The following is a 15,006-nucleotide window of genomic DNA, read 5'->3' on the forward strand; positions in this document are numbered from 1 at the left end:
GCATACATGAAACATATTACTTCCAAACTGTAAAATCCCATAAATGATAATCAGAATAATGAAGGCTCTCATAAGATCTGTAGGTTCCACTTATATATTTCACCATGTTATCCTTTGAATGAAGAATTATGTCTATTACCAAAACTTTCATCAGCTAGAAAAGGTGCCACTTCGTTACATCCTAGTTAATTGACTAACATGGTAATTGGGTGCTTTTATCTGCATTACTAACTATTCGAAATCCTCCTGACGAAATTCTTTCAGTGGCTGCTTTAAAGTTAAATAGGTTTTTATCATAAAGCATACTTCTAGCGATAGTGATTCTATAAATATATGTGTAATCACCAAAAAAAAATTACAAATGATTGGGAGTGAAGCAAGATGTGATGAAAGGAGGATAACAAAAAAATAGTGTTTTTCTCATTTCTAATTTAAGTTTAATTCGGTTTAATGTAATTATAAAATATATATTTGAAAGTAAAGACATTCCACTTTTCTGCGTTTTAAATTTTCAGAAAATCATTAGAAATAAATAGAATCTGTTTGTAAATAAACAATTCCTAGTTTAGTATATCTTATAGAAAAATACGTTTAATTGTATTTTCGAATAGATTATTAACAATTCACAAGATATGCTCTGTCCTCCTTAGCTAGATAACGAATCATTTTCGACTGAGGGAATTCTTGCAAATCTCAATCTTTATTTATGAATCATAAAAGCGACCGTGTGTTTTACTTTGGCCTACTATATCTGACTATTTTTTTTATTGTTTATATGATTAGAAATATTAAATTGTTCGCCTTCTAAAGTACAAATATACTTTATTTGTTTTACTAAAGTAAAGTTTAAGTAACATAAGTTTTTTTTAAATATTGTCGAAACATTTCAAGTTACGGAAATAAAAGTTGGCCAATATTTTATAATATATGATAAAGATGAAAGAGTTAAAAAAACGCTTTTAAGTAACTTCGATATTTAATGAAAAAATGACTTACTTAAAGAACGCCCAGATAGAAATAATATCAAATTATTTTAGTCTTACATTCTTTATTAAAATTATTTAAATATTGGTCAAATCCTATTTCAGCCACATACTTTTGTTTCGACATAACTTATTTTTCTTAAAGCTATATTTTAGAAAAAATAATAATTAAAAAGTATTCTATGAAACACAGAAAACTTCATAATTGTAATATACCACACCTGTTAAAACGGATACACGCTTATCATTATGCTTATGTAGATCTATATATAAAAACATGTTGTTATACTTTTGAAATGTTTCCATTAAATGAAAGTAAGACGCAAAGACATACAACCATAGTATTATTATTATCTTTCCTCAAATTCAAACATACTTATCATTATACTTACGGTTATCAGAAGTTCTATTAAATTTCCTGTCATTTTTGGATTATGTTAAACCAAGGAACGAACGCAAGGACCCGAAATTTCATTATATCCCACCTGTTCACACTAAACCATACTTATATATATGTATATATATATATATATATATATATATATATAATATATATATAATATATATGAATTAAATACATATATATATATACTATATATATAATATATATGAATTAAATACATACATATATATATATATATATATCTATATATATATATATATATTACTAGCAGGCAGTCTCTCACTTTTCTGTGGTAAAATAAGCTTTAATGAGATATTCTAGTTAATGCAAATTTCGTATAGATTTTATTACATCAAATTTCTGTTGATATTATATAATGTAATGTAGTGATTTCAACTGTTCTTCTTTTAATTTTACTTAGGCACACTTAGCTGGAGTCGAAATCAAAACATCTATCTCTCCAACGTAAATCGTTAGGCTTTGATCTAGATCCATATGCACGTCAACGTCTTTCTTTAATAACACACGTAATCGTAAAAATTATATTTGCGCATGCTAAGAATCTATACTTCGAGTGGACTTACGTCTATCAGGTTCCAATTTGTAAAATTGTAAAACGTTATAAAAACTATTTTCTGTAAAAAACATCGAATCCGGCCTACAAGCCTGAATTACCTTTATATCAAATCTAAAGCCGACACATTAAATATTGCCAACATATACACGACTGGTGTGATTGAATTGCTTTTTTATATCTCATTCTTGCTCGTACAGCGAATCTAACGTATTTATTTTCAAATGTTCGTAAATGAATGACAAAAAAGGGACATATATATATATATATATATATATATATATATATATATATATATATACATATATACATATATACATATATATATAACTACTTCATTTACTCACATAAAATTAATATACGAAAGCATAAATTGATGTGTAAACTTTAAGTATTTACTTCAAAAATGCTCAATACGTAGATAGAGCTAGTTATTAAGTTACAAAATATATATGGCGGTTAAGCTACACTAAATATTCCGCGTTTCATCCACTCTAGGACTCTTCAGGCATAAGCCTAGCGTGAATGAAACGCGGAATATTCAGTGTAGCTTTACCGCCATATATATTTTATAACTTACTATATATATATATATATATATATATATATATATATATATATATATATATATATATATATATATATATATATTTGTTTTTTTTCTGTATTGATATTCATATTAAAAACCTTTTTTTTTCTATTTATTTAAACGTAAAATACCATTTACTTATTTATGGATTGGAGAATAGCATTCATCTGCAAAAAATTTAGCTAATTTGCACATCCTTTTAATCATTCAGTTTAATTTAATTCCCATTTAGTTATTTCTTTTTTCGCATGAGTTGATCATCTTTAGTAAACTATTACGTGTAATTTTTGTCATGCAGATATTCTACATGGATGATATTAACGTAATATTAAACACAACCCCCTTACTACATATATTTATACATGCACATATATATGTTTGTTTAAAAACGTTTTGCCTACCAAAACTATCTGTCAGTTTTTGCTCTATAGAAATGAAACTTAGTTTATAGGATATTCAAACCCATAGAAACTGTATATCCAGATTTTTGCCGGGTAAAATAGGTACAAAAGGGGGAAAATCGAAAAAGATGGACTTTACCAGGTGACGGTCGGACGGCCGCATTACGAATATGCATGCTTAACGTAATAGCTATTAGTTCATGTTTGAATGTTTAGCTTGCAGCTTACACGTCTTCATAACTCTGACATTTACGTCAAAAGAAAAAGTAAAATCTAAACTTTTTGGTTTCGATTCCCGGCGGTTGTTCAGAAGTAATTTTTTTTTAACTTTTAAAAACCATTATTATATATGGGGCCCAATAAAATGTAATAATAAATACGATATCCGCATTAAAGAAAATACCATATTTAAACATATTTTATGACCGAACAATATTGGGCGGTCTGTTTGTATCTACGTAAAGAGAATGAAATACATTGCTCATTATTATAGAGCAGAATAAATATCAGTAAACTTGTAGCCATGTAAATGAAAAAGGGAATGTTTTCAGCAGTTTTCGACAATACATCCATTTTTTAAGCAATCTACTTTCCGAGCAAATAAACAATCTCTGTAGATTTTAGAATATTGGCAATTTTCTGTTGGAATTGGTTGCAGATCGAAAACGTACAAAAATATATCTGAAAGAAAAATACTTTTTTTCAGTTTCATATAAATGTTTATTCCCTTTTATATCTCAGGAATGGTAACCTCAATAATTTCTTTACGAAACGCTAAGATAATCTATTTTATCATGCTTTATTTTTTATCTTGGTTATTTCTCCTTTAAGCTAGTTGCACAACGCCATGTTTATCCCTACGTAGATCAATGTATTTTGCTTGTGTAAGTCAGAGTGTATACACAACATTTTGTTCATCGTTGAAGAGGTAACAGCCGGAATAAAATCGACTTGAAGTTGTGTATAGCTTACAACAGTGACATTATATAGATTCATTCAGAAAAGTGAGTCTATAGAAAAATACAAGAAAACACTGTCTTGTTTACACTTTATTGTTGACACTAAATATTGCAATTATGCAACGAATAACACAAAATCGATCGAACATATGTAAAATAAACATCCCATTTTTCCCTGAGGTTAAACGAAATAAAATTTCCCGTCTCTTCAGTTTATAAAACTATATTACATTTTTTCGTAGATTCACACATTTTATAATATGGTATTTTAAGTAGTCTCAAACGATATATAATGTCGACTGTCATCTTTGAGAACCAAGAAAACCGAACTAAATACAATTCTTTTTTTTATTACTTAATTCCTGTAATTTTCAAGTAATGAAAACATATTAAGTTGTTAACGATATTTAGTGCAAAATCAGAATACACGATATTTTTGTTTTGTTTGAATGAATAACGTAGACTTAGTAAACTGCTCAGATCTTAATTTTACGTTCTAATTAACTAGATTTTGTAAGTGTACAGATAGATAATTCAATGCCATTCAATGTATGCAGTGAATTATTATTTTATATTATTGTTGGTATCTCATTCTCACGGCAATATGGTGAGACCGATTTTACAACGCAGCTATTTGGCTTACAATTTGACCTAATTAAAGTGCACGTTAATCATCTTTGCGATCGATCCTGTTCTACATATAAAGGTTATCACTATGCTTTCAGTTTTACGATTTTCAAAATTATAAGTACCAGACGTCATCACTATTTATGTAGTGTTCTTAACATGTAACAAGCGTAGTAACGTGTTAATGCCATAAATCTTAATTTGATTCAAGTTAACACTTATTTATTTTTAGAAATGTTCTAATTCTGTGGCAACTGTCTCTCTATTTCAAGAGTACACTCACACGCATACGTGCACACGCATACACATAAGCACACACACACACACGCATATATATATATATATATATATATATATATATATATATATATATATATATATATATGTGTGTGTGTGTGTGTGTATATATATTTATAAACAATGGTGGACGATTTTTTGTTTAAAATCGACATTCGCCGAGATTATTTGTGAGCTGTCAACACGAAGGTTTTTTTTTTTACATGGAGTTCACCACTAATCAAGACCCAATGGCTACTCAGGGATAAGGGTTATTGTGTGTACAGAAATCATAGAGATAGTGTAGCAATAGTATTGGAGAATTGGTAAGGTGTCATTACTTAGTGGGGCGGTTCATCAGGAATTTGTTCGTGTTAGACTTGGACTACCACACCACGAATTCTATTTTGTACTCTGTCAAGGCAGGATAGGCTGTTTTTAGCAGCTCCCGCCCAGATGTGGCAGCAGTACTCCATCTTTGGACGTACTTGCCTCGTATATAGATAGAAAATTGCATCATTAGTGAGATTTCTTCTGGAGCGGTAGAAGGATCCTGGTTCTACGTTCAATCCTTGGCTTAGTAGAGGTGCAAGTCTAGCGGCACTGATGGGTTGTGATTCAACGAAACAGGCCTGTATGTCGATGACTATAAATATATATATATATATATATATATATATATATATATATATATATATATATATATATTCGAAAGATCCTTACTTGCAGACTATTGAGTAATGAAGCCGTAGGTACTGCATAAAAACAAATTTTAAATTTCTTCAGCAAATATTTAATCAATTCCTTAGGAACATGGATAATAATAAATATGTAATTCTTAAAAAGGGACTCTTTACGTTCAAATCTGGTATCTATTAATGTAGCCAGAAGTTTGTTTACCTTTTGTAATGAACAATTCCTTACAAAATTTAAATGGGTAAAACTTTTATCACGCTATTATTTTAATGTATGAATGCGATTAAAATGTAATTTTACTTAACCACGTGTTCTACAAATGTAAAGGAATAATGAAAGATTAAGTTTTAAATGAGTATTTTTTATTATTTTATGATTTAAAAATAAAAAAAAATATTGAACACTACAAAGTAAACTTTTTGGTACTGATGTATTTTTGGTACCGAGCTGAACTAATAATGTTATTATTTTGAAATCTATTCGTAAAATAGGAATGGGGCCGTGTTTCGAATCTATTCCACGCTTCCACCTTACAAATGAATAAAAAAATATATCGCGAAACTTGAATTTAGCATGCAAAAACTATTTACAAACAGCGGTATTAACAATGTATACACACATTTTATGACTATTCTAGAAGGATATATTGTTTTAAAAAGAGACTAAACACCACAATATTTTTAAATTCTTTTGTTGATTACTATTGTCTTAAAAACCATAAAATCGATGTTCCGTGTGCTCGTTTTCTTCCAAACTGACTACGTTGTTGGTGCTTCAATTGATTTCGAAGCGTGTATACTGTTCAAAAGCGATACCACAGACGGCTTAATATTTGTTTTAATGTTTATACTTATTTATTGTTGATGTAACAAGGGCGAAATGGATATTCCTACCTAAGTTGTTGATGGTTTAACTTGTTATAAAGCGTTTATTTAGTAAGAAAAGCAACAAGTCAAGAAGGATTTCTCCTCGACAGACTGTCCCAGAATAGACACTACATTGTGTCTATCATGATAATATTAAAACAATAGATAAATAAATAATAATAATAATAATAATGATAATAATAATAATAATAATAATAATAATAATAATAATAATAATAATAATAATAATAATAATAATAATAATAATAATAATGAATAAATAAATTTACGTTCGGATGAAACAAAGTTTAATTAATTGACCGTATTAAATTTTCATAGTTAAGTAAACAAAAATTATACTTATAATTGATTACAAAACATTTGATTTTAAATTAATTGCACATAAAACATCAGAAGAAGAAATTTAAATTGTAGGAAAAATCTAAAATCAGTAAAATATGAATAAACTTTGTCATCTTAAAAATACAATTATTAGATTAATTTTTATTTGCAAAAGAAGGAATAACCCCATATCAACGAATTATAAATATATTTTCATAAAACCGATTATTGTTTTATCTAAATAATATCAATGAGAAAAATAATTTTTATTTCATTTTAATTAAATAGTATACATAAATAATGTAAAATGTGAATAAATAATGTATTTAATGACAAAATTTCGTAATAATTAGGTAATATTGGATTTTAGTTGTCATTGTTTTGTTTTTTTTTTGCAAATTTAAGTGAATCTAACTATCCTATTTTATAATGGCAGAATGTATTGATAATTTATTGATTCAACATTTTTCAATCCATGTTTTTGTTTCTTTTAAAGTCCAGATCAATTTACTAAATGTTCATTTTTTACGAAATGTATTTACATAATTTGCCATGATTTATTATATCAATAAATCATTGGATAATTTTGCATTTTTCTTCTATTGCTTTATATGCAAGTAATTTTATTTCCTCTGTGTAGAAAATTCTAATCAATATAATAATCGTTTTTATTTCTATTGAGAAACGTTATAAATATTTAAAATCTTTAAAAGTGTAACAACATTCTGTTGCATAGGAGACCTTTATATTAGGGGGGTGGCGCTAATGGAGGGAGATACCATTTATACATTTTACATCGTATGAGAGGAGGGAGGGTGATCAATTCTTTTATCACAGGAGATGGCAGTAGTTACTTAGGATTGAGAAAGTATTATAGCTTGCAATAATCTACGAAGAAAACAGAACAACAGAATAGAGTTGAAACAATGTATTATTGGAACAACAACGTAAAAAGGTTACAACTGAAAGAGTACTAAACGTCACCGAGCAGGCGCGGGTCGCTCTGGTGTTCAATCCACACCTAGGATCAAAAGGTCCATGGTTTAAATAATTGATAGAACAGTCCATTTGGAGGATGATTTCCCCACAACACACCCTTCCAAGCTGATTTCCGCGGTTGTGAAAATTAGTATTTCTTCCATCTGGGGCAGACCACCAAGGGGTCTTTGCGCTACCTCTTTTTGCCGGAGCGTCTCGGTTCTGATATCCCTTTTGGAGGGTCTATATCAAAACAGTCATACACAGTTTCAATCGCCTCACTGCCGTCCTGTGGTGGTTCTTCTTGATCCTCGTATAAGCGTTTCCTGATTTGGTTCAGGTGTCTCTTATGTTGGAACTTAGGGCCCTGAATTATGTATGTAACATGGTCGATACTTCGAAAGATCGTGCCCTGTTCCACCCAAAAATCGTTATTTCAAAATTTCTAAAATACATCTAAGCTGTTAAACCGTGTCGTTGGCATTGCAGAGGTTCTGTTGTGTACTATGTGTTTTGGTAGCAGTTTATCAAATACGGATTTTATTTTCCGTCCAAACATGATTTCTGCTGGGGATCTCGCATCTGGTTTGTTCGGATTTCTTGTGATTCTGTGAACCTGCGGAAATTGCCATTTTAAGCGTATTGACGAAGCGGTCGGCCTGGCTGTTGCTTCTGGCGTGGTACTGGGGTGTCGTGATATGCTTGATTTGATACGTCTCGCAGAATTCTCTGAACTTTGTCGAGGTGAACTGTGTCGCTAAACACATAGTCTGCAACCCCAAACAGAGCAAACAATTCCAAAATAAAGTGTCGTTGTTGCCGTGGTTTTTTTGTATCTTAGTACCTCTGGCTATTTAGAGTAAGTGTAAACAACTATCAGGTAGTAAAAATACTCCATAGGTCCCGTATAATCGATGTGGATCCTCGACCACGATTATTCAGCCTAAGGCCAACGTTTATATGTTATTGGTGGTGCTTTTGCAGCCAAAGCACAGTCTTTGCATCTGTTCAATATGTCGGTAATATCTTGGTCTATAGCTGGTCAATAAACAAAACTTCTCATTGGGTTTTTCATTCTATTTATTCCTGGATGCCCTATGTGAAAATCCCTGGGAATTCTTTTTTGACAGGTTTTACCGTATAACAGTATTTCGTCGCAACCAGAAAAAAAATGTCTGAATTGGTGTCACCTAGTGCTAATTTCTGCTTCGTGGTTTGAATGAAATTGTCATTTAGGGATTCTGACTTAATTTCCTGAAGTATGACCGGCAGTTCGCGGATAATATTGTTTATCATGGTGTTTACATCACTATTAATACGTAGCGCCGCAATTACTGAATCTTTAAGAGGTTCCATTTTGGCGGGAATCAGTCTCGATAGACCTTCTGTATGGGCTAGTTATTTTGAGGGGAGAAATTAAATTGTAAAATTATAGTTCAGCAGAATTGTTCCCCATCTTAATAGTCGGTTCGAAGTGAATATTGGAAGTCCTTTGTTATGAAAAAATGGATATCAACAGCTTATTGTCGGTTTGTAGAAAAAATGTCTTCCGTACAAGACCCGGTGGAATTTTGAAACTGCAAATATAATTCTTAGGGCCTTATTCTTGATCTGAGAATAATTATTTTCCACTGGCAAGAGAATCCATATTGCAAAAGCAATAGGCTGTTTCGAGCCACTCGGCATTAGATGTAGCATGCACGCCCCGAGGCCATATTGACTAGCGTCGCTAGCTACTATTATGTCCACCTGCGGGTTGAAATGCGCTAGCAATAGTTTGGAAGTAAGACTTCTTTTTATTTCTTAGAATGATGTCTGGCAATATCCTGTCCCCTCCCCAACCTTATCCCTTTCCAGCAATTCAGTAAGTGGTGCGCGCAATTTGTGCATATTTAGGATGAACCCCTGTTAATTATTTGCCAAACCTAAAAAAACTCTGCAATTGAGTTATGTTTACTGGTGTCGGCATTCTTTAATAGCGGTCGCCCTATCTGGATCTGGGCGTCTGCCATCTTTATAGATTTTTTGACCCAGGTATTTAATTGTTTGTAAAAATAACTCGCTTTTATCTAATTTGATCTTAAATCCATAATCTTGTATTCGACTGAATACTTGTCTGGTATTTTTTTTATGTTCCTCCCTGCTTTTGCTCGCTAAGATAATGTAATCAAAATATGCGATTGCGGTGCCCAAGCCGGACAGCATAGTATCCATTACTTGCTGGAATATTGCGAGTGCCACCTTGATACCAAACGCGAGTCTTTCGTATCTGTACAAACCCCGATGAGTGTTAATACAGAGGAGGTTAGCGCTTTTGTCGTTTACCGGAATCTGTAGGCAAGCGTCGCTTAGGTCGATCTTAGAAAAAAACTTGCCGCCATTTAATTTCGTGGACCCTTCTTCTGGATTAGGTAATGGATAGTGAAACTCTTCTAAGGGACCGTTGAGTCAGGTCGCGAAGTCGGTGCAAACCCGAATTTCCCCGGACCTTTTCTTTACGTAAACTGCTGGAACAGCCCACTCACTATATTCAATTTTAGCCAGAATAGTGATGTTTATAATCTGTCTAGTTTCTGATTTATTTTGTTCATGGAAGCGAACGGGACATTACCTTTTTTTTTAAACACCGGTTGTGTGCCGGGTCTCAACTTTAAATCTGCTGCCATTTTTGTACATTTCCCCAGGCCAGGAGTAAATACGTTTTTGAATTCTTTTTTAAAACAAGTTACACGTTTCTCAGTTTCTGCTTGACGGGTATCTATTTTCTGTCAGAATGTGGATATAGGAAGATCCCAGAGACGAAACTCCTCCATGCTGTCAGAACCGAACAAGTTCTCACTATCTTTTAGCACATACAATCTTAATTTTTTTGTTTTCCCCCGTAAAGTGACGGTTGTAATTGATTCACCTTCAAAATGATATTTTTACCATTTACGGCCGTCGCCGTTCTGTTAGTTTTTAACATAGTCGGTTTACGTAATATTTTCAACGTTTTGATATGTATTTTGAAAGTTCCAATCCACTGTCGAATTGGAATTTAATAGCCTTGCCGAAAATGTTAACCGATACATATTTGCGTAGATTTTAATCTACGACGTCCTTAGATCTGAGTCGACGTACACGACTTCTATTCTAAGTTTTCCTACATTGCGAACCTTTATGACCGATATTATTGCATAAAAGGAATCTTTTTGTTAAAAATGGGCAATCCCTTATCCAATGTATTCCACTACATCTGAAACAAGCGCTCGGTGCTTTTAGTTTTTCTGAGTTTCGGTGATAATTGTCTATGTGCCATTTCGACGGGTTTTTTTCTTAGTTACTTTTTTATATTCGCGATGCCTGTTTCGATATTTCTTGCATCTTTTTTTATAATATTTACTTTTTTGATAATTCTTAGTCAATTTTTGAAGTGTTAAGTTCGGTTCATTTTCTAATTTTGTAAGGCCTCTGCGCCTGATTTTCGCATCTTTTCCCTAGGTTAACCCTTGCGCAAACACAAGACATTTAAAACTGTATGCTGTTAGTTCAGACAACTTAAAGTCATCAAAATGTTTGTTAACTACATCTGCATAGGTTGCAGAATCGTCATTATCGTCTTTTACCACATTCAAACATCACCAACGCTTATGGAATTGAAACGTGTTCGGCGAGAAAAGTTCTGTTAACAAATTTACCATCTCATTGAATGATAAATCTGCTGTTTTCCGAGACAAGATGGAACCCCCGAATTTATCATGCTCAGCCGTTTCCAATTTTCGTAGTAGAAGTCTAGTTTTCTTTTGATCAGACCATTTCCTGCAGTCAATATTACAAAAAATATTCAAAAAGCCGAAAATACGGCGCGAATGATTTTCCTCTTCCTCATATTTAAAATTGTCTATCGCGGTCCATATTGTGTTTTGAGAAAATGCTGAATTGCTTTCCACGTTCGCATTATTCTTAACCATTTCTATAAGCATTTCCTCTGTTCGTAATTGACGTTCAGCTTACTGTTTTTGAACTTCTAATTAACTTCCTTTTCCTGTTCCTCGATTCGTATTTGACATTCCGCTACCTGTTTTTGCAATTCCCTTTGCTTTTCCTCGAATCGTATTTGACGTCCAGTCCAGCGTTTTTCGGGTTGTGACTGACGCTTTGCGGCATCAATATGCAACTTGGTCGAATGTTCCAACGCTACTTTCAATTCGTCCATTTTGCTTTGTCAGCATTAGCCATTTCAAAACGTTCGCTGAATTTTACAAAACCGTTGTATTCTTTGTTATTTCTTCCTCCAGGAAATAAAACGAACAGAAAAAAAAAACATAAATATATAAAAAGTTCATTGTCCAAAGAAAAAAAATCAAGTGTGTATTTTTCTCCAGAGAAAAAAAAAATCAACGCCCGATTTTAACAGGGAAAACCACAAGTGACAAATTCTTTTTCCAAAAGTATAAAAATGTACCTTTCTACGTCGCAACGGAGCTTTTTTTCTTTTTGCAAAAGTACAGCTCTAGCTTTGAAAGTCGTGACGAACTTTTTTTTTATTTTCAACTCTTTTTTTTCCGTAATGATCTGCGTTTTTATTTTTGTTTTAGTTATCGTGAACCTTTCAGTTGCAAGTGTTATGATAGACACTTCCTTAGGCTTGATGATATTTGAGTTCGACGTCGTTAGTATTCTTAGAATACTATTTCAACGCGAGTATTTTTTCAATGTCGTTACTGGTTTCGATTTTAGTATGCTCCTTGAATCCAGTGTCGTACGTGTTTAGTTTTTTAGAACACTGTTTTTAAAAGTGAGTACGTTCTCCGAATCCAATGCCCCCGGTGTTCTGGCTTGTAATAAGCCACAAAGAAAACAGAACAAGGGAATAGAGTTTAAAATATGTATTTCTGGAACAAAAACGTAAAACGGTTACAACTGAAAAGAGTAGTAAACTCACCGAGTAGGCGAAGGTGGCTCTGGTGTTTAATCCACACCTCTGATCAAAAGGTATATGGTTTATATAATGGATAGAACAGTCAATTTGGAGAGTGATTCCCCCACAACAGAGGCATTGCTTATGATGAGTTATTACCAGTTCATTAAGGACGATGAGTGGGACCAAGTTCATATAAGATGATTACACATTACCTCTGTTGTAGAAAGCCGCCACGAAGAAATATGAGATGTTCTTTATTCCATTTGACCAGTCGAAATGATGATGGCATCTAGGAATTCAAAGTCGACTACATGGGTAAAACTTTCTCCCTCGCTTCCAAGGGGACCCTCCTCTGACCATGTCAGCTCGATCTCGTATCTCTGTCTCAAACCTAGTCTAAGCCATCTCCGACTCTAACTCCTATATTGAGAATTCATTCCTGCAAAAAGTGACCGACCCACGTAGCTTGAACATGCGTGGTTCGCACATGTGTCCAAACCATTTCTGCAGACAAAACATTCTTACTAATCTATTTTTCCTAACCTATTTTCAAACATACTTAAATTGCATTATTCTTTATTTTCTCTTATCTTTTTTAATTAAGTTTTCATAAAAAGTATTTAACAATTAAAATTCCTTTTCCAACAACATATCTAAACTATTTTATGTGAAACTGAACAATGCGAAATTCTACATTCCATTTCTGAATCTATTTCTGAACCTTGCTTAAAAGTTCAAAACTCGGTCTATTTTAATCTCCTTTTTCTTACTTACAAGAAAAGGACTCTTTTCTTGTAACAATGCTGATTATCTTTTTATTAATGCATAATGCATATCTGATTGAGTGTAATTAAAATAGTTTCTTTCAGTAAAATAATTTTCCGGTTAAAAATTTTGTTCAATATTTTTCTATTGGGGCAGAAATCTTTTTCCAAGAAAATATGTTAATGAATTATCTTAATGAATTATAATGTAATTATAATAATAAATTGATTCTTCAAATACTTAAAATAACCCTCGTTTTTAAGTAAGATTAATTTTTCAAAAATGCAGCTTTTCACATTCATTATGAGTTAGTTTCAGTTTTGGGCATTTTGAGAATGTGACGGCAATACTGACAACTTAAACTTGGTTCCATTCCCAAGTGAATCGCCAATTTCATCTTGAGAAATTGTTTTAGTAAATGCCGGTTCGAAAACCCCAGTCTATTTAATATTAATTAACACAAATCAACGATTTCTATTAAAGTTGATTTTTGTTATTTTTAAAAACATTTTTGTCCGGCTCCTCACTTCCGAAAGAATATAAAAATTACTTTATTTCGCTAACTTAAAATTGTAAGCTTATCTATTTCAGTGTTTATATTAAAAAAGAAATTGTAAATTACTCAATAAATAGACATAAGTAATGTAATCAATATTATGTAAATAAGTTGTTATTATCACTTTTTTTTAATTCCTTCTTCCCTCAGTGCTAACTCATCTGATTTTACTATAGCACACAATACATATTCAGGGTGTATAAATTATGTATTGTATGATGCTGTACATTTTGTAAAGTGGTCTCTTGAATATCAGGTGGCTGTTTCTTAATCCTAATTATCATATTGAAAGTATAGGGTTTCTGGTTATGAAAATTCTTGTCCCTTTTATAAACCAGCTAACGGCATATACTTCAAATGTGAATTCAATTAGACAGTGAAGTTTGCCAGATATTTCTTGTTAACATGTTCATTTGTATGATGACCAAATATATTGTAGTATGTTATAAGACGTTATACTAATTTAATGAAAATTATTAAATGTGAATGGGGAGTATATAAGAAAAAACAATTAAGTAACATGAAATCAATCAGCTTATTAATGCTTATATTAGGGCAGTTATGGTTTTGGAAAGTTGTAAAATAGTAAAAAATAAAAAATAAATGATCTATAATTATTTTTTTAATTATTAAATTTTTAATAATAAAATAGATTTTCGAAAAATATACATGATAAATCTATGTAAGATTATGGAATGAAAAACACTAACCTTAATAATAATAGCAAAATTACAGTTTCTTTTGTAAAGCAAGTAAGTTACTATTTACTTGCTTCCCAACGAGTTTCCGTGAGGAGAAAGCTTAAACACTTCATTTGGGAAAATTGCCTTATTCTATAAGGATTTCTTTTACATTTCATTAGAGCAAAATTTAAAAGGTTTAAGATTGAAAACAAAAACTTTTCTATAAAATTTTACAACTTATTTCTAAGCAATTAAATCACTATTAAACTAAGAAAAGGTCAGTTTTTTTTCATGAAGGCAAAGTCAAATGCAAGGTACATTTTAATGTATTTTAATTTGGAAGAGAAACTGTTGATACCGTTTGGACTTGAAAACAACTTACCAGTTATTATTAAATATGTGTAT

The sequence above is a fragment of the Euprymna scolopes genome, chromosome 10, assembly GCF_053919585.1.
Source record: "Euprymna scolopes isolate OS-2025 chromosome 10, ASM5391958v1, whole genome shotgun sequence".
In the NCBI taxonomy this organism is placed as follows: domain Eukaryota; kingdom Metazoa; phylum Mollusca; class Cephalopoda; order Sepiida; family Sepiolidae; genus Euprymna; species Euprymna scolopes.